Below are 26,253 nucleotides of genomic sequence, written 5' to 3'. Positions count from 1 at the left end.
ATACTCCTTCCTTGCAGGAGCTTTTAGTAGAATCGAGAGGTCGGCAGCTGTTACATTAAAAAGCAATATTTCTGTTTTAGTGGGATTTATCTGATATCCTCCTATTTTAGTAAAGTCTGTTATCTTCTGCATTGCGCAGCTGATGTTGGCCTGATCCAGCTGAAGATACAAGATAATATCATCTGCAAATAATTTAAGCCTAGCAATCCCTTCCATAGGTGCCCTTATGGAGTCTTTGCGGAGTTGTTCCTCCAGGTGTTCAATAAAACAATTTAAATAAGATGGGGAAAAGGGGACATCCTGGTTGCGTACCACTTTTGATTGTTATTGAACCAGCCATCTTAGAGTTGACCATCACCTTGGCCTGCTCCCCATTATATATATTCAAGAGCATTTCAATAAACTGTGAAGGAAAACAAAAATTTTGAGGACTATAAAACAAGGCATCCCAGTTCACCAGATCGAATGCTATCTCAGCATCGATCATCACAATTAGGGCTTTTGTGTTATTCGTGGAAAAGTAATCTATTGCCTGAATTAAAAACTGAGTATTAGCCGACATTATGGAGCCCGCAAAAAGCCACTTTGATCTTCAGAAATTAACTGTTGTGTTGCTGGCGTTATACTGGCTGCCCAGATTTTCATCAGCAATACATATTCCCTGTTAAGTAGACAAATTGGACTGTATGAATAGACTATGAAACAATTGTGGATTCTTGGAAAGTTGAAGGGATCTCTCCTCCTTCTTTGATATAATTAAAAAGATCAACCAAAAAAGGGACAAGTTTGCTGGAGGAATTCTGTGAGTAGCCCATCATGCACACATGCTTTAGCATTTAGTATTTTCTTTAGCGCCTCTTGATTTTTAATGGGCGTTATAGACTTCAGTAAAGTCAGTGAATTAGATAGACTAGGGAGTGAATGGTAGTATAATACTATACAATGCTAGTCTTTGGCACAGCATTTGCCGGGGTATGATAGAATTGCTGGTTGTAGAGGCGAAAGAAAATTGTTGAGTGTTTGTATGACCATGACTTTGATTAAATGGCCACATTGAAGGTTTCTATGTTTTTAGGAACACTAAGTTAACACACTATGTGCACAGGGCCATGCATTATTTGAATGAAACCTACCACCTGTATATTCTCAATAAACTCCAGTGTTTGTTTTGACTCTGATTTACTCTGACCTGTATAAAGCATAATGTATATGACATGCTGTTTGTGTATCAAATCCCTACCAATATGAAAGTTTTCCTCACATGAACACTGTAGGATCACCTTTAACAGATATATGCCTGACTCAATGTTGCTGTCTATCATCAGTGTTTATTCATTATGTTATGACAATAATAACCTTCATTACTACTTTTTTGTATTACTTTCATTAATTATTTTATTTTTGTGTGATGAATATTTATGTAGTGATTTCTCTACAAATATAATTTGCAGTCTTCAAAAAGGCCCTTGGATCAAGGATAGGGGGACACATAAGTTGGCTGAACCTCTGCGCAACAGCATGGATTGCTACATCAACAAACTGTTAAAAAATTATGCAGACCCTCTTTTAGAGTTTGACAGTAGAGTATTCTGTTACAAATGTGACAAATATCTTGTTTGCCCTATTACAGGTGCCACGGAGTAACTCATGCAGAAGACACTAAATCAAGCCCATAAATCTAACCAAGAATTATGCATGTGCTGTTATTTTTTCTAGATTGTGATACCACAATTATTGTACTTTTGCAATAGAAATGTTTGGTGTTCCACACTCTGGGAAAACTTAGGCTCTAATTACTATGCCGGTTGGACGAGCATCTGACTGAAATCGTTGCGGTAATGGAACCGTCTGACAAGGAGTCGGAGGTCCCATCCGCCTGTTTTAGAATGTGACTGGCGTCACAGTGGTTAATTTGTAAAAAGTGCTGGAGCTCTCGTCAGGAGGCAGCTTGCACCAGCCAATTTCTCTTATAAGCTCTGCCTAAAAGAAAACTCCTATGCCTATCAAAAAGGAATGTGTCCGTGCTCCAATACCTTTGGATGGAGTTTGCACTGTAAGCACCGATGTTCATGATTAAGTGCTCGTGCTGAACACCGGTAATCACCGGCTCAAATTAAGCACTGAATGGTTGGAAACATGCCCTTTATTATTGCAGCATGTGCTGGCCGTCAGAAATGGGCCGCAGGACAAGCTGCAATGGTAAAGGGCATGTAAACAAACATCCATGGACCTTATAGAAGGCACCACATGGTGCCCTCCAGGCCTCATAGCGAAGGCCGCCGGTTGGGCCCTGCTAGGGGCCCCCGAAGTCTGTTAATGACAGCCTTTCTATGGCAGTCGGACCACCATAGGCTGTTTGACAGGGACATTGTTAGAAATGGGGTTTCTGGTTGGCTAGGGTATGCAACTAAACCAGGCAGAACCCACCACTCTAGTCAGGGCAAGGGAGTTACATGCTGAAGAATAACCCTGGGTGTAGTTCGCGTAGTAGCGCCACGTGTAGCTACATGAAGTGGACTTCGCACTACAAGAACTATGCGTAAGTACGCGAACTCATAGTGCACTGTGCAAAATGCTGTTCGTACTGATTGCACAGTGCCGGTGCTTGTCCAAACTATGCAATCAGTGCAAACCGCATCTTGCACAGTGCAAGCAGTCGTTTTCTGACGCTCGAGTAGATTTCTACTCGAGCGGCAGCTTTCTCAAAGCGGACTGGTAGTTTCTCATCGCGAGCGGTCGCGAGCATACACGACCACTCACAATGAGAAACCTGACCCCCCCGCGTTGAGAATCTCGTGGGGAGGTTTATTTTCCACGCTCGCTATCGGCAACTTGATGTTGCTGATCGCGAATGAGGAAAAAATCTCGCCGGGATGTCATTTTGATCGCTCACGGTCGCCAACTTGACGTTGAGGACCACGAGCAAGTAAAAAATGACCGCTGCCTTACGCTACGCATGTTTGCACTGTGCAACGTGCAATTCCCGTAGTGCGAAATAGCGCAAACTTCGCAAACTACTCGAGCGTCGCATAGTACTTCGCCCAGGGTTACTGAAGATAACCCCTGCTCACCCCCTTGGTAGCTTGGCAGAGTAGTCAGGCTTATCTCAGATGCAGTGTGTAAAGCGTTTGCGCAACACACTCGGACAGCAGCGACACACTAAGGACACCACAAAAGAAGCTCCACACAAGGTTATAGAAAAATAGCCTTTGTATTATCCATAAACACATTAGAACCTAATAACATATAGACAATGTGCCACCAGGCACTAGTCATGACTTTACAGGAATTATATAAATCACTTTGTCAATCGGGTGATTGTCATAACATTACATACATCACAAGGCCAATCAGGCCATTGTCATGACCATTACAGTTAGGGACCAGTAGCTACTGGTAATATTACGCTTAGCACAACAGGCTATGTATACATCTAGTCAGCAGTGCACCTTAGTAAACACTTGCAGTAGAACACAGAAGCAAACGCCCTATCCACAGCCTAATTACATCAGGGAATAACATGTGCATAAGTCAACTTTCTGTGGTCACAGGCACCTGAATCATCAAGCCTGTGCATATGGCACTGATTGCACCCCTACCCCAACTCAGCAGCCACAGTGCTTCAGCGCCTACCATGTGGGCTGCATGGTTAGTGCTGGAACGGGACCTCCGTCAAGGGTTTTCACCACGACCTGCTAACAGCGTGGGCTGGTCAAATGCCCCCACAGATAAGGGAGCAGTATCTGCACGTGATTGCGTGGTGCAGCTGGGGTCTCGCAAACATGCCGGAGACCTCTCCTGGTCCCCTGCGTTCAATTTCAACAGTGCTCGCCCCTGTGGAAGGCAGCTGCCCGGTATACAAAGAGGGGCAGCTGCTGCAAGTTAACTCATCAGCAACGGGGGCAGAGACTTCTCCCGGGTTCCCCTCTCTTACTGATTCACAAGCAAACTCACCCACGGCCCAGCCCCGTCTCTGTGGCTTCGGGCCTCCCACTTCCACTCTGAAGCAGCCTCTTACAATGGGTGCTGCCTTAGCTCTGTGGAGCGAAGTCTCAGTTGGCGTCTCACCTCCTGTGACACATAGCCCTCCCTCTGCTGAGTCTGGACTCGTCCGACTTGGGGTTGCTCCAGCAACTAGAGAGTGGGGCCAGTCTTCTTATCGGCTCCAGTGTCGCTGTGGTGACCAGCGGGGGCCACTGATTTCCACCTCCACACGGCAAGGGCAGCAGTGGGGCTGGGGGCTCAGCCCAGAACTCTGGAACCAGCAACAGCGCCGGCTGGTTACTTTTCCGGCCTTCCCTCTAGAATCAGTTGGGCAGTGCAGCGTGACAGGCGCTACAGGACTGATAAAAAAAGCAAACGCTCCTCACGCACTTCTGGTGAGCAGGCACAGTGCCCCACATGCTTTCACTGCAGTATGAGCCCACACCTGGGGCTCAGGCAAATAAAGTCCAGCGCGGACCAGCCCAGGTTCAGGGCCATGAGACCCAAGAGAACAAAGCACCCAGGTCTGCCCAGACTAGGGTCACAGCAGTACTCCTGGAAGACACGGGGGACACGCGGGCAGGGAGCAGCCAGGAAGGCCAGCACAAGGTGCAGCAGAGCAGAGGGGATGTTCTTCTCTCAGCTCCCCAGAATTGTCCAGTCCCTAGGCAGTCCCACGCAGTGTCTTCATCAGTTCCAACCAAGCTCCAAAAACATGGGGTCACAGCCCCAGTACTTATGGGGCAAATGTCTTTGTTCTACCCTGGCCCAGGGCTCTGAGCTCAGTTCAAACCAGTTATGGGGGGCACTTAAAATCTCCTTACAGTGCACAACACTCCCCATTGCAAGGGTAAGCCCTGGCCCCAGACACACCACAGGGGGACGAAGCCATCATTGTGGAAGGCAGGCACAGCCCTATTTAGGTGCAGGTGCTAGTCCTCCCATCACCCCAAATGAAGACCAGGCCTACTCAGCCTAGCGCTGACTCATCCAGACTCTCTGGAGCCTCCCCAGTCCTGTCACTCCAGCCCCTGTCACTCCAAGGCCAGACAGTGACTACACAACAGGCAGGCACAAAGACACATAACACACTGAAATGCCTTCTAAAAGTGGCATTTCTAAAATAGTGATAATAAATCCTCGAACACCAGTACACAGCATTTATCACTACTATTCCAAACATAGCAAACTTGATCACGCTACCTCTCTCATGTCAGGAATTACCAGTGAAGCATATATCAGGGAATGCCCAATGCATCCCTATGAGAGGGCAGCCTCACAGCAGTGAGAAACCAAATAGGCTGTTTGTCCAGGACATGCCACACAGTTAAGGCGCACATCCTACCTTTTACCTACACCGCACCCTGCCCATAGGGCTAGCTGGGCCTATCTTAGGGGTGACTGATATGTAGTAAAAGGGAAGTCATAGACGTAGCACCCACTTTATGTGCCACGTCACAGCAGTTGTAAACTGTGTGTGCAGACCCTGCAGTGGCAGAGGCCTGAGGTATGAAAGGCTGCTTTGGTGGGTGGTGCAAGCAGCGCTGCAAGCCCACCAGTAGCATTTAATTTACTGGCCCTGGGTACATGAGATACAACTGTACAAGGGATTGACAGGTAAATTAAATATGCCAAACAGGTGTGGACCAATCTTGCTAAATTCAGCATAGAGAGCATTTGCACTTTAGCACTGATCAGCAGTGATAAAGTGCCCAGAGTCATAAAACCGCAACGACAAGGTGAGAATAAATACAGTTCTGGAATGGCCCTGCAAAAAGGGCCAAGTCCATCAGACATCATAATCCCTATGGCGGTGCCTGAGCAGGCACCGTCCCATTGAAGGGAATTACCTTAAGCCTGCCGGAATCGTTGGTCTGTCCATCCGCATGCTGCCTCCGAACACTGTGCATTATAATGTGGCACTAGATGTCAGTCAGACCACAACCTACAGGCCATTGGTTGTGATCCAACCAACATCCTAATGAGGGCCATAGACTTTGTATCTAAGCAGAGTAATGAGCTAATCCCATTCCAAGAGTGTGTTTAACTTAACCCTACATTTACTTATAAGTAAATTGGTAAATGCATACTAGAACATCGGAATTGAGGCCCTTACTTTCTTCTACTTGGTAAAGGACATATGGCTGTGCCAAGGTATGAGTTGAACCAGGGGTACATAGGGTAATGATGTGTACCTTGCCTCATGAGGTGTGTATGTCAACTGTAACTGCAAAGCATCTCGGCCCAGATGTAGGTAATAGCAAATTACCGAATGGTAAATACCGAATTTTACTGATTCGGTATTTACTATTCGGTAATTGCTATGTAGGTAAAAAATTCGGTAAAAATACCGAATCGGTAAGATTCGGTAATTACCGATTCGGTAATTACCGATTCGGTATTTGCTATGGAATCCTATGCGGTACAAAAGGGGGTGGTGATGGACGGAGCATCTGAACCAATCAAACACTCACACCCAGTCAAAAGATCTGGGTCTGACCCATCACCGTTCTTTAGCCCACTCTGCCACCCCAGTTCAGACATGGCTATATGCAAATCAGTCTGACCCTGTGCCTCATGGGAACAGTCCAGCCCGAACTGCCAAGCCATGCCTTCCCTGGACCGGAAACAAGCTTCCGAGGACCGGTTTCCGGTATTACAGCCGTTTTCAGCCCGGCTTGCTTGAATCCAGTGGCAAAGTGAGCAAGGGACTCACGTCTGAGCATACCCTGCCACACTTATGGCGGCCAAAAGCGGTACAAAAGGGGGTGGTGATAGACGGAGCATCTGAACCAATCAAACACTCACACCCAGTCAAAAGATCTGGGTTTGACCCATCATCGTTCTTTAGCCCACTCTGCCACCCCAGTTCAGACATGACTATATGCAAATCAGTCTGACCCTGTGCCTCATGGGAACAGTCCAGCCCGAACTGCCAAGCCAGGCCTTCCCTGGACCGGAAACAAGCTCCTGAGGACCGGTTTCTGGCATTACAGCCGTCTTCAGCCCGGCTTGCTTGAATCCAGTGGCAAAGTGAGAAAGGGACTCACGTCTGAGCATACCCTGCCACACTTATGGCGGCCAAAAGCGGTACAAAAGGGGGTGGTGATGGACGGAGCATCTGAACCAATCAAACACTCACACCCAGTCAAAAGATCTGGGTTTGACCAATCACCATTCTTTAGCCCACTCCCACCCCAGTCAGACATGGCTATATGCAAATCAGTCTGACCCTGTGCCTCATGGGAACAGTTCAGCCTGAACTGCCAAGCCATGCCTTCCCTGGACCGGAAACAAGCTTCCGAGGACCGGTTTCTGGCATTACAGCCGTCTTCAGCCCGGCTTGCTTGAATCCAGTGGCAAAGTGAGCAAGGGACTCACGTCTGAGCATACCCTGCCACACTTATGGCGGCCAAAAGCGGTACAAAAGGGGGTGGTGATGGACGGAGCATCTGAACCAATCAAACACTCACACCCAGTCAAAAGATCTGGGTCTGACCCATCACCGTTCTTTAGCCCACTCTGCCATCCCAGTTCAGACATGGCTATATGCAAATCAGTCTGACCCTGTGCCTCATGGGAACAGTCCAGCCCGAACTGCCAAGCCATTCCTTCCCTGGACCGGAAACAAGCTTCCGAGGACCGGTTTCCGGTATTACAGCCGTTTTCAGCCCGGCTTGCTTGAATCCAGTGGCAAAGTGAGCAAGGGACTCACGTCTGAGCATACCCTGCCACACTTATGGCGGCCAAAAGCGGTACAAAAGGGGGTGGTGATAGACGGAGCATCTGAACCAATCAAACACTCACACCCAGTCAAAAGATCTGGGTTTGACCCATCATCGTTCTTTAGCCCACTCTGCCACCCCAGTTCAGACATGGCTATATGCAAATCAGTCTGACCCTGTGCCTCATGGGAACAGTCCAGCCCGAACTGCCAAGCCAGGCCTTCCCTGGACCGGAAACAAGCTCCTGAGGACCGGTTTCTGGCATTATAGCCGTCTTCAGCCCGGCTTGCTTGAATCTAGTGGCAAAGTGAATAAGGGACTCACGTCTGAGCATACCCTGCCACACTTATGGCGGCCAAAAGCGGTACAAAAGGGGGTGGTGATGGACGGAGCATCTGAACCAATCAAACACTCACACCCAGTCAAAAGATCTGGGTTTGACCAATCACCATTCTTTAGCCCACTCCCACCCCAGTCAGACATGGCTATATGCAAATCAGTCTGACCCTGTGCCTCATGGGAACAGTCCAGCCTGAACTGCCAAGCCATGCCTTCCCTGGACCGGAAACAAGCTTCCGAGGACCGGTTTCTGGCATTACAGCCGTCTTCAGCCCGGCTTGCTTGAATCCAGTGGCAAAGTGAGCAAGGGACTCACGTCTGAGCATACCCTGCCACACTTATGGTGGCCAAAAGCGGTACAAAAGGGGGTGGTGATGGACGGAGCATCTGAACCAATCAAACACTCACACCAGTCAAAAGATCTGGGTTTTGCCCATCACCGTTCTTTAGCCCACTCTGCCACCCCAGTTCAGACATGGCTATATGCAAATCAGTCTGACCCTGTGCCTCATGTGAACAGTCAAGCCCGAACTGCCAAGCCATGCCTTCCCTGGACCAGAAACAAGCTTCCGAGGACCGGTTTCTGGCATTACAGCCGTCTTCAGCCCGGCTTGCTTGAATCCAGTGGCAAAGTGAGTAAGGGACTCAAGTCTGAGCATACCCTGCCACACTTATGGCAGCCAAAAGCGGTACAAAAGGGGGTGGTGATGGACGGAGAATCTGAACCAATCAAACCCTCACACCCAGTCAAAAGATCTGGGTTTGACCCATCATCGTTCTTTAGCCCACTCTGCCACCCCAGTTCAGACATGGCTATTGGCAAATCAGTCTGACCCTGTGCCTCATGGGAACAGTCCAGCCCGAACTGCCAAGCCATGCCTTCCCTGGACCGGAAACAAGCTTCCGAGGACCGGTTTCTGGCATTACAGCCGTCTTCAGCCCGGCTTGCTTGAATCCAGTGGCAAAATGAGCAAGGGACTCACGTCTGAGCATACCCTGCCACACTTATGGCGGCCAAAAGCGGTACAAAAGGGGGTGGTGATGGACGGAGCATCTGAACCAATCAAACACTCACACCCAGTCAAAAGATCTAAGTTTGACCCATCACCGTTCTTTAGCCCACTCTGCCACCCCAGTTCAGACATGGCTATATGCAAATCAGTCTGACCCTGTGCCTCATGGGAACAGTCCGGCCCGAACTGCCAAGCCATGCCTTCCCTGGACCGGAAACAAGCTTCCGAGGACCGGTTTCTGGCATTACAGCCGTCTTCAGCCCGGCTTGCTTGAATCCAGTGGCAAAATGAGCAAGGGACTCACGTCTGAGCATACCCTGCCACACTTATGGCGGCCAAAAGCGGTACAAAAGGGGGTGGTGATGGACGGAGCATCTGAACCAATCAAACACTCACACCCAGTCAAAAGATCTGGGTTTGACCAATCACCGTTCTTTAGCCCACTCCCACCCCAGTCAGACATGGCTATATGCAAATCAGTCTGACCCTGTGCCTCATGGGAACAGTCCAGCCTGAACTGCCAAGCCATGCCTTCCCTGGACCAGAAACAAGCTTCCGAGGACCGGTTTCTGGCATTACAGCCGTCTTCAGCCCGGCTTGCTTGAATCCAGTGGCAAAGTGAGCAAGGGACTCACGTCTGAGCATACCCTGCCACACTTATGGCGGCCAAAAGCGGTACAAAAGGGGGTGGTGATGGACGGAGCATCTGAACCAATCAAACACTCACACCAGTCAAAAGATCTGGGTTTGACCCATCACCGTTCTTTAGCCCACTCTGCCACCCCAGTTCAGACATGGCTATATGCAAATCAGTCTGACCCTGTGCCTCATGTGAACAGTCAAGCCCGAACTGCCAAGCCATGCCTTCCCTGGACCGGAAACAAGCTTCCGAGGACCGGTTTCTGGCATTACAGCCGTCTTCAGCCCGGCTTGCTTGAATCCAGTGGCAAAGTGAGTAAGGGACTCAAGTCTGAGCATACCCTGCCACACTTATGGCAGCCAAAAGCGGTACAAAAGGGGGTGGTGATGGACGGAGCATCTGAACCAATCAAACCCTCACACCCAGTCAAAAGATCTGGGTTTGACCCATCATCGTTCTTTAGCCCACTCTGCCACCCCAGTTCAGACATGGCTATTGGCAAATCAGTCTGACCCTGTGCCTCATGGGAACAGTCCAGCCCGAACTGCCAAGCCATGCCTTCCCTGGACCGGAAACAAGCTTCCGAGGACAGGTTTCTGGCATTACAGCCGTCTTCAGCCCGGCTTGCTTGAATCCAGTGGCAAAATGAGCAAGGGACTCACGTCTGAGCATACCCTGCCACACTTATGGCGGCCAAAAGCGGTACAAAAGGGGGTGGTGATGGACGGAGCATCTGAACCAATCAAACACTCACACCCAGTCAAAAGATCTAAGTTTGACCCATCACCGTTCTTTAGCCCACTCTGCCACCCCAGTTCAGACATGGCTATATGCAAATCAGTCTGACCCTGTGCCTCATGGGAACAGTCCAGCCCGAACTGCCAAGCCATGCCTTCCCTGGACCGGAAACAAGCTTCCGAGGACCGGTTCTCCACACCACTGGAGTCAAGCTATTCAGACTGATGAAGGCTGATAGCCAGAAACCGGTCCTTGGATGCTTGATTCCGGTCTGGGAAAGACATGGCTTGGTAGTTCGGACTGGACTGTTCCCATGAGGCACAGGGTCAGAGCTGATTTGCATATAGCCAGTGTCTAACCCAGGGTGTTGTGGAGTGCAAAAAAACGATGGATTTAGGCCCAGATCCTTGTACTGGGGTGAATGTATGACATTGTTCTACATTCTGTCCATCAACTGTGTTTTTATGGAATCCTATGGGCCTTGAAGCCCATAGGATTCCATAGCAAATACCGAATCGGTAATTACTGAATCGGTAAATTTACCGATTTTACAAGGGGGACAGGGTGTCACTTTGACACCCTGTTGCACCCCTGTTTCAGGCTTGTGTGCCATGTGACACACATACATGCCCTTAGAGCATGTCTGTGTGCCACATGACACAGGTGTACATGCACAGATGTGCATGTACACAGGAATTCGTTATTTACCATGTAATAGTATTACATGGTAAATACCGAATCCTGCATGGCCTGTAGCACTATTAACAGTGCTACCTACATAGCAAATTACAGATTCGGTATTTTTACCGATCGGTAATTTTACCGAATCGGTAAAATTTACAGAATCAGTAAATTTACCGATTCTGTAATTTTACCGATTCGGTAAAATTACCGATTCGGTAAAATTACCGAATCTGTAGGTTTTTCAAACCCCTACATACCAATGTCCAAATACCGGTCGGAAACGGCCGAAAATTGGTATTTTCGGCCGTTTCCGACCGGTATTTGGACACCTACATCTGGCCCCTAGTGCAGCAAGCATCAAGGAACTTTAATTGGCCCTTTTAAGTTTGCAGCTAGATCCTTCGAATGCCTTATAAGTTTTTGCCTCCTTTTTTCATCATACTGTTCTGATGTCATATATGTCGGGAATCCTATCACACTGAGATAGTTGCCCTTACTAAAAGCCATCCTTATCATGGCATGAGGTGTGTTCATGGCTGGATTGCAGGTTTGATAGATTATGCATCCAAGGCATAATGTTGAGGTGAAAAGTAGTCAGGCTTGCGATGCTGACACAACTGATCACCTTTCTAGGATGACCATTGATAGAGCAGGGAAATGTAGCTTAAAATAAGTGCCTTAATTTGTGTAAAGAGTAACGTGAATGCCAAAGGAATGAAATAATAGAAAAGGTGCAAATTAATGTATAGCATTATTTTTTTGTTGTTGTTGTAGTAAGGAACCAATTCTATCGTAATTACATTGCCAGGCCAGACTAGGCCTTGTTTATTATTTTTCTACTTCTGTCTTGTCTTTCTTTTAATCTTTGTCTTAAATAAATAAATGTCTTTAGCAGATGATGCACTGTGCTGTATTGAATTATTAATTCTTGTTTGACTTCATTACACATGTCATCTTTGTAGAATGTGTTGACTTTAAAAATGTATATCTTTCCTTCATGAGCTTTAAGTTCTCACTGTAGTTGGCAAGATTTTAGCTGCCACATATTCACAATAACGAATACTAAACAGTATATTAAAACAATGGTGCATGCAGGAGAATGTGAAGCTTAGTTTATAAGTTCCTTTAATGGAACCCTCTGTAATAGCATTGCTTGTCTCTAAAAATTTCTGATTTTACATAAAGATACTAAAAACAAAATACTAAACTTTAATGATGAATAAAGGCTTTAAAACTATTTAAAAACTCTCATTATTGAGTGAACATGATAAAAAATGTTTGTTTGAGACAATGTTCACATATGCTCCATTCAAAAATGGTGACAAAGATCCAGTCAAATTAGAAGAACAAGACGTGGGTTTGGAGACCACCTTTGTAAGTCACAGGCTGAACTATTTTAATTAAAAGTATTTCTGCGCCAGCTCAAGATAAGTGGTTGAAGAATTCAGGCTCATTTGTAGTCGGAACACCCCGCAGTATTCATACATGAATTAAATTAGACTTGTTTGCAGGATAAGATGTAGTGTGTAAGGTACCATAACCTATACCTTTGACATAGGGAGACTAAGCATTGTTGTGATTGATTAGTGTTAGTGGAATCTAATTGCGGAAACGGGTGAAGCTGCATTGATCTGGGTGATTTCACACTGGTCGAGACTTCACTTGTGGCTGTTGAAAATATCATTAAGTAATAGAGATACTGTTATTTCTATAGTAGAAGCAAACAAGATGGAGTTTAGAATGTTACTGTCAAAGCTGTGTGAGTTTGAGGAAAATTGTAAAGGAGGGTGAACTGCTGTAAGAAGTCAGATAGTATGTCATATTGTTTTATGTCATGCTGGGTTTGGTTGGTTGGTTTGATTTCGTGCTGGGATTGGATGGTGATGTCAGAGGATTGCGTTGGGATTGGATTGTTAGAAGTGAATAACATATTTGGATTTGACAATGAAAATTGGTAAACTATTTGCTTAATTAGGATTGGTTTACAGAAAAATTGAAGTATACAGACCAAAACGATAATATTGTGATTGTAATTGCTTGTCTCTTGTATTACAAAATGAAATGTTTTAAAAAATGTAAGAGTTTAGTGAGAGGGGATGTCACAATCCAGTAAGGAAAGGTGAAGAGGCACCTTCTAAGGGTACACCCTCACATTTTTATCACAGTTGAGCTCGGGTTACACACTTGTTCTTGGCTTCGCCAATTGCCAACTAATATTCTTGACAATTTGAAAGGAAAATTGCATGAGATGAGGCCACCACCTTGCCCTACTCAATATGAAGCTTGCCATGCATGGGGAAAGGTTGCGAGAAAAAAGGAAAGAGAAAAATACCAGGGAAGGACAAAGTGAGCAGAGCGAAATTAGGCAGATGCTCTTTGGGATGAAGAACAGAGTAGATGGAACAAAATTATATCCAGCTATTACTACCTAACCAGCTAAACAGGGAAGTGAGAAAGTTCACCAAAAGAAAAATGGGGTTGAATCAGATACAGATACAGGGGACGAGATTTTAGAACATATGTTGGCTTCGAGACCTCCACCATATATGACTCCCGTTGATCACAGAGGTTCTAGCGCAAATGCAAGTGACACAATGGCAACTGCTCCTGCAAATTCAAGTTTAGCCCAGATTGAAAGACCTGTACAGATACTCAAAATTATCCCATCAGCTGTGGCGCGGCCACTGGTTGCAGCTCCGACTCTGACCATTATGACTGGGGCACATACTACAGCCCAAATAACAACTGTGAATGCCCCGATAGTGCCCAGAGTTCTTTGCTCCTCAAAATATAGATTTAAGGCCAGAAGCTTCTCAAACTGTTGGAGATGGGCCAAGCACAGGGTTCATTCCGACCGAAAAAAATTCTCACATTGTCATGTTGAGACCCCCACAGACAGTACAAGCACTGAAAGACCGAGGGACCTCAATCTTCATAGCTCCTGTTGCCCTGGGCAACATAGATGCTTCTACAGAGGGGAATGTACCAATATAGTTAGAAGAAACAGCAGGAATTAGAAAGACAGACAGCACTGAGATGGTAGAAAAGCAAGACACGGAAAGGGAGAAACTTTTAAATGTAGCCCAATTGAAGAAGAAATTAGAAGAAATAATAAAGGGATGCTTAGAATTAGAGCGTATTGAGCAATATCAAAGAAAGGAATTAATTTACCCTTGTAAAGAGATCACACAAAGAGCAATTATAGTATATATGACAGACTGAGAGACTTGACCTAGAAATATGGGACTCAACTGAGAAAAGTTTTCACTTGCAAGGAAGCTACAAAGTTCAATTAGGCGATCCAGCTATGGAAAACATGAGAATTTTTGGAATTTGTTTACTCATTTCACAGCTGGTTAAATGCATTCACAAATGTAGTGAGACTGAAAAATTAGAAATGAGGAGGAGAAAGAAGCTAAGCACAAAAAGAAAAAGAGAGGAGCTACAGCAAGGAATCAAGATGAGGGAACCAAGGGAGAGACTAAAGCATTTCTACTCAGAGAATTAGCAGGAGGAATGTATGTACCTGTTCCTTGTAGTAGAGGTGATTTGGCTGCATTTAGGAGCAGTTTCCCAAAAATGAGAGCCAAAACAGTGCAATGGCATGCGCAAGTTGAGCGGTTCGTAAAGATTTCTAAGGTGTTGTGGACAGATTTTAATACGTTTTTCAACATAGTAGCACCTGCTGATTTGTGGGGCGAATGTATGACTGCAGTACAGTGCCCAAAAGAAGAACCTGTGCGGGAGACTAGAACAAATGCCCTGTCTCCTGAAGTGATGGAGAAATATGAGGCAGTGATTACTTTCCTGCAGGGCAGAGTGCCACAAAGAGATTTAGACTGGCTTAAAATTAAAAGAACTACTCAAGAGCCGAAAGAGACAGTGCATGAATATCATGAACGCTTGTTACAGGTGTTTCAGCAGCACAGTGGATGAGAGTATCTTGAAGAAAAGGACATGAGGATTTTCGTGTCATAACTTGTTTTAGGACTAGAGTCAGAGATCTGTTGTAACCCAAAGTGTGAACTGTTTGACAGAACCAATCATTCAATTAAATTTTGCAAAATGTCAAGTATTGCAGCAATAAGTTAGACATGAAGCAGAAAAAGATTAAAGTGAAGTTTATGTTGGCTCAGAAAGGTTTTCAGGATCCTTATTTTACAGGATATCAAGGGAACATGCAAGGAGTTGCTGTTTCACAGGTTGGTTTTCAGGTAAACCAGGGAGGGTTTAACATGGCTCAAGCCAGAGAAAGCGGTGTTCCTTTGGGTACAAATTCTGGGAAAAATATTGCTGCAATGAAACAAATAACACCCAGTCAATCTGTCATACAATAGGGCATTGGAAAAGAGAATGCAGGTATAATCCTAATAATAATGGTGGAAATGTACGGATGTCAATAGGAATGCAAATGCTCAAATGTGCTGACACAACAGATTCCAGTACCTATGCAAGATCAAACTTAAATGATGCTTGCCCTACCAGTCCAAATGAACCCCCAAACTATGGGAAACCCTCACTTAAATTTAAACTAGTTGCCAAAAATGAATACAAACTCTTTTCAAAACTCCATGCCACAATTCTAAAATTCAAACCCAATTCCTTTACAACAATATCCTTTTTGAAATTGATGGTTCAGGTTCTGACATCTCCCAAAAAGGGTGCTTGAGGAGGAAGATTACGTACTTTAAAAGATAAATTGTTTATGGAAAACCTTGCAGTTACAATACACACGCTCCACTGGGGAGCCATCAATATCGACAAGGCATGGATAAACACAAGCATGTTTTGAATAACGAGGTGCATCAGTAATATAAAGTGCGAACATAACAACAGCTCCCAAGAGCCAACAACCCCACCCCCCCACCCCGCGGCACTTAATAAGATGTGGCACCTTACAAGCAAGGAATCTTGGGCACTATAGACACATATGTCCGATAACACAAACATGAAGATCCAATTGTAGTGATTCCCAATGAGGCACAAACTAAGAAAGAAAGCAAAAGGAGAACAAATCAAATAGGACACATCACAGATCAGGGTGACTCAATAGGTACATGGTCAGTGGGGCCCAGGAATCTTTGGGCCGGGATGACTCAGGGCCATATGTATCAAGCACAAATGCGTTCACAAACGCCGAAATTCTGCAAATTTCGGCGTTTGTGAACGCATTTTTGCTAAAAGGTATGTATGTAGCAAATCTGCATGCAAAATAAGGAATCGCAAAATTTGCGATTCCTTATTTTGAGATTGCATTTAAGGAATCGCAAATTTTGCGATTCCTTAAATGCAATGTAAGAAGCACCAGAAAAGTGCAATTCCCCCTTAAGGAATCGCAAATTAACACCAACTTCCAGTTGGTGGTCATTTGCGATTTCTTTGAAAAATTCACTTTTTTGCATTTTTCAAAGTGCTATGTGAAGCACATACATGCCCTTAGGGCATGTATGTGTGCCACATGTGCACCCATGCTTATTTCAGGGGTGCAACAGGGTGCCCTTTGGACAGCCCTGCACCCTTGAAATTGCATTATCAATTTGCGATTCGCAAATTGCTAATCGCAAATTGAGAAAATCTTCCCATTCGTTCCTATGGGCCTCTAGGCCCATTGGAATGAATGGGGAGGTATTCCTTAATTGCGAATCACAATTTACGATTCGCAATTAAGGAATATTCAGGACTTGCAAAATGTATTGCAAATCCTACATACATAGCTTTTTGCGATTCTCAAATAGTGATTCCCAAAAAATTGCTATTTGAGAATCGCAAAATGACTATTTGATACATATGGCCCTCAGGCAGTTCTCTGCATAGGTCTCCAATTGTTCCCTGCAGTAGTTTAAGTCCCGGACCCAATTCTGAATCGTAGGGAGATTCTTAGCACCCCAGCACTGGGCCACAGCCCGCTTGGCCAATAATGTCGCCACCTCAACCAGTCGCCGGTTACACGGCTTCAAAGACTTCGCATCACCCAGCAGGCATACCTCCGGCACACACCGCACGCCACTGACACCATATTTGTCTTCACACTCGCAACTTTAGCCCAGAAGGCAGCTATCCCTGCGCACTGCCATGCGAGGTGCAAGAAACCATAATCTGCTTGTCCACACCTCACGCAGCAAGCTATATCATGCAGTCCAAATTTCCACAGTTAAAGTGGAGTGTAATATAACTGGTGTAGGAATTTAAAATGAATGATGCGCAAATTACAGTTAGCCGTGAGTCGCCCAGTCAACGTGCAGCAGAACTGCCAGTGATCAAGTGGCAGGATATAGCCCAATGCTGCATTCCATTTAAGATGTGAAGGGTGCTCCCCCGGCTCCAACTCATGTTGGGATACAGCATATAGTTTAGTAATCAGACCCTTGCGCTCCTCGCCAGCCAGCACTGCCTGCAGCGCTTGCAATGTTTGTGGTTCAGCAGGATAATTGTGGTAAATCGTTTTAACTGCTTGTCGCACCCTCACATATGTGAGGCACAGCATCTGACCGTGAGTCTGCCCTGCCTGCACGTTTGGCAGTGAGCGGAAATGGCCCTGTTTGTACTGTTCGCCCATCTGCACCACTCCGGCGGCCTGCAGAGCACACAGAGCAGAACCCTCCTGTGCCGCTGAAATATCAGGATGCGCTGCTTTTGGTAGCTTTGGGGCATAAAGGTAATTCAGCTGTGCCCTTCTAGCAAGAGCCTGCCAAGCCCAAGCAGTACACAATACCGGTTAATCTCAGGCCTGGTACCGCCACTAGCACCCATAAGTGCTGCCACCACAAGCGGCAGTGGGAGAATTGCATCCACCTCTATCGCCGGATGGGGCAGGAACCATTGAGCAAAAAAACAATAATGCGCAAATTGCGCCTGAGCGCACAAATAGCAGAGACGCATGTCCGGAGCCTCGAAGCCGCCAGGGTCAAATGACTGTACTAGCGTATCCCAACTACAGAAAGGCTTCCTGCCCCCCAGACGAATGACAATAAGGCCGACTGCAAAGCCTTAAAAATGGAATTATTAAGACGAATAGCAATATTTGCACGCGAATACAATTGTTTGGGTAAAATAGTCATTTTTGTCACAGCAATACGATCAACAAGCGACAGGGGCAGCCAGGCCCAGCATTCAGCCTTATCTGTAATTTGTGAGATGGTGCGGCCATAGTCATTGGAAATAGCCTGCTCAAGGGTCCTGTGTAACTAGACACCTAGATATTTCACCGGGTTCCGGGTCCAAGACAATGGGAATTCCAGTTCGAACTCGCAAGTGCCAGCCGTCATGGGAAATACCGTATACTTAGCCCAGTTGATCCCTAGGCGGGAGAAACCTTCGAATTTAACATACTCGTGTAGCAACTCCAGAAGGTAGGTGGCAGGCTCGCGGACGTATAATAGCATGTCGTCTGCCTATAGCGAAACAATGAGCAGGCGCTGCCGGAAACACAATGCAGCCGATGCATGTAGCTGGCACAGCTTGCAGGCGAGAGGCTCCAAAGCCAATGCAAAAAGCATCGGCGACAGGGGGGAACCCTGCCTTGTGCCCCTACAAATAGGAAAGGCTGATAACACCCAACCATTAACGCAAACCCTGGCTACTGGCTTGGTATATGGGACTCTGATCCACTGAAGGAAAAAAGGAAAGAAGCCCATTCTCGTGAGTACAGTAAATATATAAGTCCATTGAAGCGAATCAAATGCCTTTGTGGCGTCAATCAAAACGGCTACAGCATGAAAATCTGAGTCAAAATAATGCAGGGTGGCAAAAAGTGTGCGCAGATTGTGCGTAGTAGACCGGGTGGGTATAAACCCAGACTGGTCAGGAAGCACCAGCAGGGAAACCAGTGGCTGTAGCCGGAGAGCAATCATCTTAGCCAATATCTTAGTGTCACTGTTAATAATTGAGAGGGGTCTGTAGGAGTCACAGCGATTGGATGCCTTATAAGGCTTCAACAACATAACCAAGAGGGCTTCCCTTAAGGAGGGCGGGAGATGTCCGGTATCATACGCCTCCGCATAAACCGCAAGAAGTCTGGGGGCTAAAACCTCCGCATAGGTCTTATAACATCAAAAGGTTGCATAAGATATTCCCTATGATTCAAGGACAACCATCCAAGAGCAACATTGTCTAGATAAGAGTGCATGTCATCCTGCTGTACCACAGTCATATTTTTGTAGAGTCTGGCATAGAAACCGAGTATGGTCCCATTGATATCGGCTGTAGTGTACTGAGCTTCCCCGCCTCATCAAGTATTTCTGTAATATACTCCCGACTACATGGAGCAACCAGCTTTTGAGCAAGTGAGCGGCTAGGCCAACTTCCCTTGCCGTAATATCTGGCCGTACTGCGCCTGGACCTATTGATTCATTCTTGATCAACCGTATTCATCACAGACAGCATCGCTGGAGAAGGGTTCGACTCGTAGGCATGTATTAAAGTGGAAATTTCTGCAGCTAGTTTGTGGATCCTGGGAAACATCCTTTACAAAAAAACTTTTACAATGCACTACCATTACGACGCAACTTTTACAACGCAAACCATTACAACGCATAGCGCTGGGGGGCGCTGTAGGATAGGGAATGCATTTAATATACTATCCAACACCTTCCCTACTATCCACGGGGACTGGAGTTGGAATAGTAAATTAAATAAATCACTATCCAGCGCCTAAAAGCACTATGCGTTGTAATCGTATGCGATGTAAAAACCGCGTTGTAAAGGCATGCGATGTAAAAGTATGCGTTGTAACGTCATACATCCGTGGATCCTATGCCTCAAACACCTAAGACGCCTGCCTGCGCCCCAATGCACACCCCCTAACAGTTACACTAAATGCTTCTCAGAGGACACCGGCACTGTCAACCGAGCCCTCATTTTCCTTGAAAAAGTTATGAATAGCTTCACCAATTGTGTATTTGAAGACGGAGTCAGTCAATGAGGGTGGCTGCAGCCACCAAGTGAATGGAGGCCTCTCGCATGCAGATACCTGCAGCTCCAGGAGCACAGGAGAGTGGTCCGAGAGCGTCCGGGCCATATGGCGTATCTCAAACGCCCAAGTACACACAGCCTCAGTGACCAGCCAGAAATCTGGCTGAAGACGGCTGATAGCCAGAAACCGGTCCTAGGATGCTTGATTCTGGTCCAGGGAAGACAAGGCTTGGCAGTTCGGGCTGGACTGTTCCCATGAGGCACAGGGTCAAGACTGATTTGCATATGCCATGTCTGAACTGGGGTGGCTTGGTGAGCAATATAACAATGGATTAAACCCAGATCTGTGACTGCTGGTGAATATTTTGCCATTGTGCAACATTCCGTCCATCATCTTGTGTGTTTAGCTGTTCACCCTGTGTGGGAAGGGTATGCCCAGACGTGGGTCCCGTGCTCACTAAGCCACTGGAGTCAAGCTATCCTGGCTGAAGACGGCTGATAGCCAGAAACCGGTCCTAGGGTCCTTGATTCTGGTCCAGGGAAGACATAGCTTGGCATTTCAGGCTGGACTGTTCCCATGAGGCACAGGGTCAAGACTGATTTGCATATGGCCATGTCTGAACTGGGGTGGCTTGGTGAGCAAATTAACGATGGATTAAAAACAGATCTGTGACTGGGGGTGAATGTTTTGCCATTGTGCAACATTCCGTTCATCATCTTGTGTGTTTTGCTGTTCACCCTATGTGGGAAGGGTATGCCCAGACGTGGGTCCCGTGGTCACTAAGCCACTGGAGTCAAGCTATCCTGCCTGAAGATGGCTGATAGCCAGAAACCGGTCCTAGGATGCTTGATTCAGGTCCAGGGAAGACATGGCTTGGCAGTTCGGGCTGGACTGTTCCCATGAGGCACAGGGTCAAGACTGATTTGCATATGGCCATGTCTGAACTGGGGTGGCTTGGTGAGCAAATTAACGATGGATTAAAAACAGATCTGTGACTGGGGGTGAATGTTTTGCCATTGTGCAACATTCCGTCCATCATCTTGTGTGTTTTGCTGTTCACCCTATGTGGGAAGGGTATGCCCAGACGTGGGTCCCGTGCTCACTAAGCCACTGGAGTCAAGCTATCCTGGCTGAAGACGGCGGATAGCCAGAAACCGGTCCTAGGATGCTTGATTCCGGTCCAGGGAAGATATGGCTTGGCAGTTCAGTCTGGACTGTTCCCATAAGGCACAGGGTCAAGGCTGATTTGCATATGGCCATGTCTGAACTGGGGTGGATTGGTGAGCAAAATAACGTTGGATTAAACCCAGATCTGTGACTGGGGGTGAATGTTTTGCCATTGTGCAACATTCCGTTCATCATCTTGTGTGTTTTGCTGTTCACCCTATGTGGGAAGGGTATGCCCAGACGTTGGTCCTGTGCTGACTAAGCCACTGGAGTCAAGCTATCCTGCCTGAAGATGGCTGATAGCCAGAAACCGGTCCTAGGATGCTTGATTCCGGTCCAGATAAGACATGGCTTGGCAGTTCAGGCTGGACTGTTCCCATGAGGCACAGGGTCAAGATTGATTTGCATATGGCCATGTCTGAACTGGGGTGGCTTGGTGAGCAAAATAACGATGGATTAAACCCAGATCTGTGACTGGGGGCGAATGTTTTGCCATTGTGCAACATTCCGTCCATCATCTTGTGTGTTTTGCTGTTCACCCTTTGTGGGAAGGGTATGCCCAGACGTGGGTCCCGTGCTCACTAAGCCTCTGGAGTCAAGCTACCCTGGCTGAAGACGGCTAATAGCAAGAAACCGGTCCTAGGATGCTTGATTCCGGTCCAGGGAAGACATGGCTTGGCACTGCAGTTCGAGCTGGACTGTTCCCATGAGGCACACGGTCAAGACTGATTTGCATATGGCCATATCTGAACTGGGGTGGCTTGGTAAGCAAAATAACGATGGATTAAACCCAGATCTGTGACGGGGGTGAATGTTTTGCCATTGTGCAACATTCCGTCCATCATCTTGTGTGTTTTGCTGTACACCCTATGTGGGAAGGGTATGCCCAGACGTGGGTCCCGTGCTCACTAAGCCACTGGAGTCAAGCTATCCTGGCTGAAGATGGCTGATAGCCAGAAACCGGTCCTAGGATGCTTGATTCCGGTCCAGGGAAGACATGGCTTGGCAGTTCGGGCTGGACTGTTCCCATGAGGCACAGGGTCAAGACTGATTTGCAAATGGCCATGTCTGAACTGGGGTGGTTTGGTGAGCAAAATAACGATAGTTTAAACCCAGATCTGTGACTGGGGGTTAATGTTCTGCCATTGTGCAACATTCCGTCCATCATCTTGTGTATTTTGCTGTTCACCCTATGAAGGGAAGGGTATGCCCAGACGTGGGTCCCGTGCTCACTAAGCCACTGGAGTCAAGCTATCCTGGCTTAAGACGGCTGATAGCCAGAAACCGGTCCTAGGATGCTTGATTCCGGTCCAGGGAAGATATGGCTTGGCAGTTCAGTCTGGACTGTTCCCATAAGGCACAGGGTCAAGGCTGATTTGCATATGGCCATGTCTTAACTGGGGTGGATTGGTGAGCAAAATAACGTTGGATTAAACCCAGATCTGTGACTGGGGGTGAATGTTTTGCCATTGTGCAACATTCCGTTCATCATCTTGTGTGTTTTGCTGCTCACCCTATGTGGGAAGGGTATGCCTAGACGTTGGTCCTGTGCTGACTAAGCCACTGGAGTCAAGCTATCCTGCCTGAAGATGGCTGATAGCCAGAAACCGGTCCTCGGATGCTTAATTCCGGTCCAGGGAAGACATGGCTTGGCAGTTCGGGCTCGACTGTTCCCATGAGGCACAGGGTCAAGACTGATTTGCATATGGCCATGTCTGAACTGGGGTGGCTTGGTGAGCAAAATAACGATGGATTAAACCCAGATCTGTGACTGGGGGTGAATGTTTTGCCATTGTGCAACATTCCGTCCATCATCTTGTGTGTTTTGCTGTTCACCCTTTGTGGGAAGGATATGCCCAGACGTGGGTCCCGTGCTCACTAAGCCTCTGGAGTCAAGCTACCCTGGCTGAAGATGGCTGATAGCCAGAAACCGGTCCTAGGATGCTTGATTCTGGTCCAGGTAAGATATGGCTTGGCAGTTCGGGCTGAACTGTTCCCATGAGGCACAGTGTCAAGACTGGTTTGCATATGGCCATGTCTGAACTGGGGTGGCTTGGTGAGCAAAATAACGATGGATTAAGCACAGATCTGAGGCTGGGGGTGAATGTTTTGCCATTGTGCAACATTCCGTCCATCATCTTGTGTGTTTTGCTGTTCACCCTATGTAGGAAGGGTATGCCCAGACGTGGGTCCCGTGCTCACTAAGCCACTGGAGTCAAGCTATCCTGGCTGAAGACGGCTAATAGCAAGAAACCGGTCCTAGGATGCTTGATTCCGGTCCAGGGAAGACATGGCTTGGCAGTTCGAGCTGGACTGTTCCCATGAGGCACACGGTCAAGACTGATTTGCATATGGCCATATCTGAACTGGGGTGGCTTGGTAAGCAAAATAACGATGGATTAAACCCAGATCTGTGACGGCGGTGAATGTTTTGCCATTGTGCAACATTCCGTCCATCATCTTGTGTGTTTTGCTGTTCACCCTATGTGGGAAGGGTATGCCCAGACGTGGGTCCCGTGCTCACTAAGCCACTGGAGTCAAGCTATCCTGGCTGAAGACGGCTGATAGCCAGAAACCGGTCCTAGGATGCTTGATTCTGGTCCAGGGAAGACATGGCTTGGCAGTTCGGGCTGGACTGTTCCCATGAGGCACAGGGTCAAGACCGATTTGCAAATGGCCATGTCTGAACTGGGGTGGCTTAGTGAGCAAAATAACGATAGTTTAAACCCAGATCTGTGACTGGGGGTGAATGTTCTGCCATTGTGCAACATTCCGTCCATCATCTTGTGTGTTTTGCTGTTCACCCTATGAAGGGAAGGGTATGCCCAGACATGGGTCCCGTGCTCACTAAGCCACTGGAGTCAAGCTATCCTGGCTGAAGACGGCTAATAGCCAGAAACCGGTCCTAGGATGCTTGATTCCAGTCCAGGGAAGACACGGCTTGGCAGTTAGGGCTGGACTGTTCCCATGAGGCACAGGGTCAAGACTGATTTGCATATGGCCATGTCTGAACTGGGGTGGCTTGGTGAGCAAAATAACGATGGATTAAACCCAGATCTGTGACTGGGGGTGAATGTTTTGCCATAGTGCAACATTCCATCCATCATCTTGTGTGTTTTGCTGTTCACCCTATGTGGGAAGGGTATGCCCAGATGTGGGTCCCGTGCTCACTAAGACACTGGAGTCAAGCTATCCTGGCTGAAGACGCTGATAGCCCGAAACTGGTCCTAGGATGCTTGATTCTGGTCCAGGGAAGACATGGCTAAGCAGTTCGGGCTGGACTGTTACCATGAGGCACAGGGTCAAGACTGATTTGCATATGGCCATGTCTGAACTGGAGTGGCTTGGTGAGCAAAATAACGATGGATTAAACCCAGATCTGTGACCGGGGGTTAATGTTTTGCCATTGTGCAACATTCCGTCCATCATCTAATGTGTTTTGCCAGCCAGAAATCTAGGCGGGACCAAGTCCAATGCACAGAGGAAATAAAAGTACTCTCGCGAGCCATAGGGTGTTGCAGTCGCCACACATTACTCACATGTCCAGCATCCATCAGTCCCAGCAACATCTCAGAAGCCTGCTTATGCCGTGACGTCTCACTACCCATACGATCAATAGCGACATCCAGACAAACATAAAAATCTCCACCCCATATTATCTCCACCTCTGGAAAACTCATGATGCGACGACGCCATACATCCGAAAAAAAAAGGCTGTATCATCAATATTCCCTCTGTACACATTCACTAGCAGCACGTTTGCTCCGCCCAGTTGTCCATTTACCAATGCAATCCGCCTGAGTCATCTGTTCCAGTGCGAAAAACAGTAAATTGAACCCTCCGCTTGACCACAATCATCACCCCGCGTGCAGAGCTAGAAAAAGAGGATGCCACATACACCCCCGCCCACCTACCATCCACATTTTTTTCAGACAGTTTCGTAAGTTTGATTTCCTGTAAATAGGTTATCTGAACGTCCATTCTGTCCAAGTAAGCAAGCACAGATCGAATTTTTTGTGGGGTGTTCAGACCTTGAACATTTCAGGTTAGAAACCGCACTTTACCACTCATTGAGTTAATAGACTTGTAACAGACCTAACAGTTGGATAAAATAAAGACATGTGTCCACCCGTATAAATAAGAAGGTGAATATATCACAACCATAAACCGTAAGTGCCGGATGACCCCCCTCACCCTCCGCCCCCCAGCCTCCCTCCCACTTCAGCGTCCCCAGCTCGCCACAGCCATCCCATCCCTCTACAACCCATCCCCAACTAAGAAAAGATAGAACAACGCGAAGGTGGGTTACTCCCATTGGGGGCGTCAGATTGCTACTAGCCTCCTATCAGGTAGGAGGTGGCGGAGCTGAACAAGCACCTGTGCCTGGTCAAAGAACACAGCAGATGTGTTACATGGCAAGGAAGACATGCATATATAAAATATTCAACAATGTTCACCTGTAAATGGAAAAAGACAATGAAGTGCATACAACCATAACATTGCATAGGGCAAGAAAAACAAGGCTGCCCAGACGGGCTTCATGATAGGACAGAGTACCAATGCATTCCCCACAGCCCTACTGTTCCACAGTTTGGGATGGTGTCTGGGATTCACGTCGCCTTCTCTTTAGGTGTTGTGCAAGTTCCAGCGCTGCCTTGGGATTGGTAAAAATCCTTGAGTCTCCATCCGGGCCTATTTTCAAATGGGCCGGATATAACATGGCATAAGGGACTTTTGGACAGGCCGACTCCCTTCGCGCTGCCTGTACAGTGACAGTGAAATCTGGGAAGAAAGAGAGTGTGTTGCCTTGGTATTCATTAGTGCCCTTGTCTCTAGCCATGCGCAAGATGTTGTCACGGTCCCTGTAATTCAGCACCTGCGCAATAACTGGGCATGGTGGGGCACCCGGGACAGGTCTAGCTGCGAGGGAGCGATTGGCCCGCTCAATAATGCACATGGCGGAGAGTAGTTCTGTGCCAAAGGTATCCTTTATCAAGTTTTCAACAATGTCTCAATTTTGCCCACATTCGTTGATTCTGGCAGCCCCGTAAT

This window comes from Lissotriton helveticus, chromosome 8 (genome assembly GCF_964261635.1).
Source record: "Lissotriton helveticus chromosome 8, aLisHel1.1, whole genome shotgun sequence".
In the NCBI taxonomy this organism is placed as follows: domain Eukaryota; kingdom Metazoa; phylum Chordata; class Amphibia; order Caudata; family Salamandridae; genus Lissotriton; species Lissotriton helveticus.
Note: the sequence above shows the minus strand (reverse complement) of the source record.